Source organism: Hydra vulgaris, chromosome 02, assembly GCF_038396675.1.
Source record: "Hydra vulgaris chromosome 02, alternate assembly HydraT2T_AEP".
Taxonomy (NCBI): domain Eukaryota; kingdom Metazoa; phylum Cnidaria; class Hydrozoa; order Anthoathecata; family Hydridae; genus Hydra; species Hydra vulgaris.
The window spans coordinates 35,354,296-35,362,500 of record NC_088921.1 but is presented as its reverse complement, the minus strand read 5'-3'; positions in this window follow the sequence as shown (position 1 = coordinate 35,362,500).

Sequence of the window (8,205 nt, the reverse complement as noted above, 5' to 3'; positions counted from 1 at the left end):
AAATTATTTTACAATAATTATTTTATGTTTGATTTTTTAGGTCAGTAAAAATTAAATAGATTAATCTAAATATGTATAAAGAAGAAGAGTGTGATCAGAAAATAAATATGTATAAAGAAGAAGAGTGTGGTCAGAAAATAAATATGTATAAAGAAGAAGAGTGTGATCAGAAAATAAATATATATAAAGAAGAAGAGTGTGGTCAGAAAATAAATATGTATAAAGAAGAAGAGTGTGATCAGAAAATAAATATGTATAAAGAAGAAGAGTGTGATCAGAAAATAAATATGTATAAAGAAGAAGAGTGTGATCAGAAAATAAATATGTATAAAGAAGAAGAGTGTGATCAGAAAATAAATATGTATAAAGAAGAAGAGTGTGATCAGAAAATAAATATGTATAAAGAAGAGTGTGATCAGAAAATAAATATGTATAAAGAAGAAGAGTGTGGTCAGAAAATAAATATGTATAAAGAAGAAGAGTGTGGTCAGAAAATAAATATGTATAAAGAAGAAGAGTGTGATCAGAAAATAAATATGTATAAAGAAGAAGAGTGTGGTTAGAAAATAAATATGTATAAAGAAGAAGAGTGTGGTCAGAAAATAAATATGTATAAAGAAGAAGAGTGTGGTCAGAAAATAAATATGTATAAAGAAGAAGAGTGTGATCAGAAAATAAATATGTATAAAGAAGAAGAGTGTGATCAGAAAATAAATATGTATAAAGAAGAAGAGTGTGGTCAGAAAATAAATATGTATAAAGAAGAAGAGTGTGGTCAGAAAATAAATATGTATAAAGAAGAAGAGTGTGATCAGAAAATAAATATGTATAAAGAAGAAGAGTGTGGTCAGAAAATAAATATGTATAAAGAAGAAGAGTGTGATCAGAAAATAAATATGTATAAAGAAGAAGAGTGTGGTTAGAAAATAAATATGTATAAAGAAGAAGAGTGTGGTTAGAAAATAAATATGTATAAAGAAGAAGAGTGTGGTCAGAAAATAAATATGTATAAAGAAGAAGAGTGTGGTCAGAAAATAAATATGTATAAAGAAGAAGAGTGTGGTTAGAAAATAAATATGTATAAAGAAGAAGAGTGTGGTTAGAAAATAAATATGTATAAAGAAGAAGAGTGTGGTTAGAAAATAAATATGTATAAAGAAGAAGAGTGTGGTTAGAAAATAAATATGTATAAAGAAGAAGAGTGTGGTCAGAAAATAAATATGTATAAAGAAGAAGAGTGTGGTCAGAAAATAAATATGTATAAAGAAGAAGAGTGTGGTTAGAAAATAAATATGTATAAAGAAGAAGAGTGTGGTTAGAAAATAAATATGTATAAAGAAGAAGAGTGTGGTTAGAAAATAAATATGTATAAAGAAGAAGAGTGTGGTCAGAAAATAAATATGTATAAAGAAGAAGAGTGTGATCAGAAAATAAATATGTATAAAGAAGAAGAGTGTGATCAGAAAATAAATATGTATAAAGAAGAAGAGTGTGGTCAGAAAATAAATATGTATAAAGAAGAAGAGTGTGGTCAGAAAATAAATATGTATAAAGAAGAAGAGTGTGGTCAGAAAATAAATATGTATAAAGAAGAAGAGTGTGGTCAGAAAATAAATATGTATAAAGAAGAAGAGTGTGGTCAGAAAATAAATATGTATAAAGAAGAAGAGTGTGGTCAGAAAATAAATATGTATAAAGAAGAAGAGTGTGGTCAGAAAATAAATACGTATAAAGAAGAAGAGTGTGGTCAGAAAATAAATAAGTATAAAGAAGAAGAGTGTGGTCAGAAAATAAATATGTATAAAGAAGAAGAGTGTGGTCAGAAAATAGGAGGTAAAAGAACACTAAGGTCTAAAAAAAAATTATTCATTATCGAAGAAGCAAAGCCAGCCATTAAAGGTAATAATTAGTTTTAAAATGAATCCCTTAAGCTAAAAAATTTAGCTAAATATTTTATTTCTTATTTTTTGTAAATAAGGCTGTCAGCTTCCAACAGGTATGGCAATACTGCAGCACTTAGCTTACAACTAATCATTCTTCCCAAGAACATCAAAGAAAAAACCACTATTCTTGCTTGTCCTTCTCAGAAAAACTTTGAAAGATGTGCAATGAAAAGTAAATGTAATTGTATTTTGGCCAAGGTAAAAGAGCCATGGATTAAAGCTGGATTTTTTATACTAAACAATCAAAGTATAGTAAAAAATCTTTCAAATCTGGACAATGAATATTCAAAACTTAAGAAGCATGAAAAAAGGGGATTCGCTGCAGATTTTGCAAAGCAACAAGATTTTAAAGTTTACCTGAACAAAATATTCTGGGCTGACATTCCTGATCTTAGGAATACAATAAAAAATGACAAAAAAAGATCTGATTCAGACAAGCTTGAGAATTTGGAGTTTTTGGAGGACCAAGAAGGGGAAAGTAGACTTATGCTTGGAATAGAAGATAAGAAGTACAGAAAAATAGTATGTATTTCTTTTAAACCAAAAAAAAAAAGATTGCTAGGCTTTCTAACCAATTTACTTATAATTTACATGCCACTTAAGACAGTTTAAAACAAAAATAGCTAAACAAAAAAAACAATGTTCACTCACTATTTTAATCTCTCATATAACTAAATTAAAATTTAACTAAATTAATAAGTAGTAAATTATTTGTAACATTTTTAGGCAATGGAGAGTAGCAGAAAGAGTAGCAGAAAGAGAAAGCAGCAAGTGAAACAACGATATAAAGAATTAGAGGGTACAACTAATGTTGGGATTAATAAAGATACTAGTGAGGACTCCTTGATTGATACTGATTTTGTTCCCAGAGAGTGGTTTAAAAGAAAACCTTCACAACAAAAAGTTACTGCTGAAATTCCCATAGATGTTTTTGCTGGTAATGTAGCTCTTATGGCTACAGTCAGTGATATTTCTCCAAGTGTTTTACATAAAGTTACAGGAGCAATTCTAACTCAATCAGGAGCTGATCTGAAAGATTTCAAATGTAGCCAGTCTACAGCAGCTAGAAAAATGAAACAAGCTGTTCAACAAGCAATGAATGAATCCCATACCCATACATAGTGCATTTTGATGGCAAAACATTAATTGAACTAAACAAAGGAAAAAGAACTAAAACTGATAGACTGGCTGTACTCGTAAATATTGAAGGTGAGACACACTTGCTTGGAGTACTTCCTTTACCATCATCCTCTGGTGAAGATCAGTGCAATGGTGTAATGGACCTTCTTAAGGAGTACAACCTTGAATTTAAAGTAAGAGGAATATGTTTTGATACTACTGCAAGATACACTGGGTTAAAGAAAGGTTTTTTAATTAGAATATCCAACAATATAGACAAATATCTTGCTCTGTTGGATGATAGTATGTCATTTAAGGAGAAAGCAAATCTTGCAAAAGCAATTCTAACTTTTAAAATGCCGATTTCAGCATGGTACAATACTAAATACAAATCAAAAATAGATATAAAAGATAAAACAAAAATGGGAAACGAAATTAGTGAAATCCTTCTTCACTTGCTCTGTTGGTTGATGAATTTTCAAATCTTATGTTTGATAATTGGATTAGAGGAACAAAGGATAAAAGATTGGCTATCGCTGAGTTTTGGTTTCCTCAATCTGCTTTCAGAATTATGCCAAACCTTTAATTGTAGTAAATGATCATTCAGAAAGATCTGTTGGAATGATACAGCAATTTATTCACCGATACAATAACTGTTACTTATTGTCCATCATATATTTATCAACTTTAAAAAGCTTGAGGCATCAGTCCTATCTAGAAAATAGCTGCAGAAGTTGTAGGGTCAAATATTGCAAGAGCAAGTGATACACTTTGTTTATTATCTCTTAGATGAAGATAATTTGAAACCTTTTTTTAAATTTGACTGAAGTAATTGGTCTTTATCATATAGAACATGCAGTAACTTTCATGATATTTCACCAGTATGAATTCAGTATAGAATTCAGTAAATTATTTAAAATGTTTTTGAGAAGATGGACAGCGTTAAAAAATAAATATATTACACTATCTTTTTTGTAGGATGAGTAATACTACTAACACAGTTGGTACTTTTATATCTTTGCATCAAATGTGAAAAAGCAGAAACATTAGTAGAATGATTATTAAAAATTACACCACAAACATAAAAACCATTTTCTTGTAAAAATGTAATGCACTCATCAACATGGTCAGCTAACCATTTACCCTTGATTCTTTCTTTTGGTATAGCTTTTATAACAAAATTAAACTTTTTTTTCAAAGTAGCAATCATGAAGGTCATTACGCCTATATATAAAATTCCCTTATTATCTACTCCTATCATTCTACCACCTTGATATTGCACTTTTTTCTGCAAATATATTTCATCCATCAGTAGCACAACATCTTTATCAATTTTATCTTGGTTTAATAAACATTTTACAGATTTTAATGGTTCTACCCCAACTTTATTAATTTTTTTCAAAAGACTAAATTATGGTAGAGGAAACTGTTCTAATAAGATTTTATAAGCCTGCACTAATGTATATCTAAGAATAAGGGAGTATTGTTAAAGATTTGCTGAAAAATTTGGCAAATCAATTGGTTTTTTGTATTTTATTTCATTGAGTTCAGTTATTAAATCATTTGACAAACTATTTTCTTCTATGCAATTTTTTATATAGGCTGGAAAATTCTCTAATACACTTTTTTTTTCCAATACACAGCCAATATTTCGAAACCCTGGAAGCAAATGGAACATAAGATGATTTAGAAAACAATGAAACATGCAAAATTCATCAACTACAATTATTATTGTAACTTCTAAAATACCTAAGTATTGATTAATTTCTAAATTGAAAAATATGTAATTGCCATTATGAATTTTAAACTGATACCCTTCAAAGGTAAATTTATCTAAATCATTTAAACAGTGAATTTTATCTTTTTCTATAAATATACTGGATTCATCCTGATTATTTAATGGATGATGGACAGATGGTGGCTTTCTACTTTTCGATGTAGTTGAATATACTGATGGTGGTATTCTTTCATTTAAGTAATAAATAGCTGGAATGGGATTTAAATCCCAAACTAATGTTACTCTTTTGCCATTTTTAAAATATTTTTCTTTAAAATGTTTAACACAAATAGCCGAATTCCTATTGGGCTTCCATAACTTTTGATTGATAAATGCTACCCAATGTTTAAATAAGTCAGGATTATTTTCCGGAAATCCAAAAAGTGGATGCTTTTCAGGAATAAAAACAATTTGATTCTCTCTTTTTATATCCAGTTTTACAGTAAACTGCAGCACATGTATTAAGCATATTATGAATATTTAAATAAATAATTTTAAAAGACGCTTGAGTTACCCTTCTAATTTTTCGCTCCAAAAAACAAGATATTTGGTCGTGTAATTATAGTAGACCATGGTTTGTCCATACAATAATGGCTCTAGAAACCACACTTTTATTTTCTACCTAACAAGTTGCACAAAAACTGTAACAAAAATTTTTTTTTTTTTTTTAATTAGGAGAAGTTACTGAATACTGCTTTGTTGCCAGATGATTCTGTAGTATAATTCTTTGTTGCCAGATGCCAGATTCTGTAGTATGATTCTTTGTTGCCAGATTCTGAAGTATGATTCTTTGTTGCCAGATGATTGTTGCCAGATGATTCTGTAGTAAAATCTAAGGATAATAAGTCCAAAATAAAGATAAAATTATTCTGTAAAAGACACAGTCAATCAGTTTGCTATAAGCTTTCCAAAATTCAAGAACACATAGTTTTAAATAAAAGTAAAAAACTTATATTAAAATAAAAAAACTGTCGGTAAAGAATGTATCTGCTGCATTATGTGTCTTTGGATGTCCTTTATACTTCTTACCAGTTGCACGAGAATCTAAGGCAGAAACTTCCTTGATAGAAATATCAACATCCATTCTGCACCAATTACAATCTTGCTTTCTTAGAATTTGAAGTACAAAATTTTACCCAAGAAAAATACTTTTTGTTGTGTACCCATTCCGTTCGAAAATGACTGTTCTTAGTCTTGGGCATAAGTTATATTACATTTTTTATATAATTAGTAGAGCTTAATAATACTGACAGTAACATTAAAAAAAACTATGCTAAAAGTGGCATTTTTCCAGGACCTATCAAATTCCAAGATTTTTTTCAGGTTTTCAAGGACTGCAGGCCACCCTGAATAAAGATATATGACATTTAAATTTTATTATTAGGATTTAAATATTTTTCAAATATAATAAAAAATTAAACAAAGTATAGTAAATATAATAAATATAATATTGTAATAAAATATGATAAATGAAATATAGTAATAAAACATAGTAAATTGAATGAAATAAATAAAGTTAAGTAAAAGGTATTAAAAAAAATTCGTGACTTGTAACCTTGTTTATAAAAGAATAAAATTATTAACTGTTTAAAATAATAATTTAATATTTATGACCGTATAATTATTTCTCTCTCTATCTCTCTCTATATATATATATATATACATACACACACACACACACACACACACACAAACACACACACAGATATATATATATATATATATATATATATATATATATATATATATATATATATATATATATATATATATATATATATATATAATATAAATATATATATGTTTATATACATATACAGGGTGGATGCTCGAAATCCGGACTTTTTTGAAACAAAATAAAAATTACAATAAAAGTATTAGTTTCAAAGCTATATTTCTGAAATTTTAAACAGTAATGTACACATATAAGAGCTTTTATTTCACTCATTCCAGCTGCCTTTAGCTTCAATGACTTGCTCGATACGCTTCCTGAACCTGGAGCAGGCGTGCTCCACCTCATCGGCCAACATGTTGGCAGCTGCATTAGTAATAGCTCGCTTTAGAGATTCAACAGTGTTGTGACTTGATTTATTGGTCTCATGATCAAAAGTGCCCCAGACATACTAGTCCAATGGATTGAGATCTGGTGAGTTTGGAGGCCAAAAGTGCTTTGACCAGAACATAGGGAGATTCTCTTCAAGCCAACCCTGTACCAAATTGGAGGTATGAGCAAGAGCTGAGTCTTGCTGAAACACATATGGCCTACCATTGGAACACTTGTCCATCCAAGGTTTCACCACCTTAATCAGAAGGTCCAAGTAGACTTCTTTGTTCACATTTTAGCCCTTCAGGAAGAAGTGTGGTGGCATGACATGGCCTTTGCTGGAAACAGACATAAAAACATGGACAGAGGCTGGAAATTTTGTCTGACCAATCACTGGGACATCTTTTGGGTCTTGAGCCAACCATCTGTCATTTCTTCTGTTCACTTTGGTATCCACAGTAAAAAAAATTTCATCGCTGAAAAAACGAAGCAGCTTCATGTTTTATTGATGCTAAAAAAACGGAACACTTAGCTACTCTCTTCTCCTTCATTGAAGCAGACAGCATCTGCCTGACTTTCAGGACATAGGACTTGTCCCTAAGGTCATCACAGATCACTCTTCTGATGGTGTAATGAGACACATTCATATCTTTGCTAAGTTTCCTGATGGAGGTGCTGGGGTTTTTGTTGATCGACTTCTGTACTCTGCTGATGAAGGCCTTATTCCTGATTGGTTTGTGAGCAGTCTTTTTTTTTTGTTCTAAAGACTCTGCACCATGATTAAACCTCTTTGCAATATCATAAACTGTGCTTTTTGGGAAGCCAAACCATTTTATAATCTCTGGGACAGAGTTTCCGGCGCGGAGGGACTCAACCACTGCAACTCTACGGTCATATTCCTTTGATATGATGTGCTAAATTTGCATTTTTTTTTGTTCCAGAGAGTACAATGTTTGTTTTGATTAATGTTTGAATTTCACAACATAGAATTTAAAAACAAAAAAATGCCAGCAAATTTAAATTTGTCCGGATTTCGAGCATCCACCCTGTATATATTTATATATATATATATATATATATATATATATATATATATATATATATATATATATATATATATGTTTTATATATATATTTTATATATGTTTATATATATATATATATAAATATATATATATATATATATATATATATATATATATATATATATATGTGTGTGTGTGTGTGTGTGTGTGTATATATATATGTTTATATACATATATGTTTATACACACACACACATATATATATATATATATATATATATATATACATATATATAT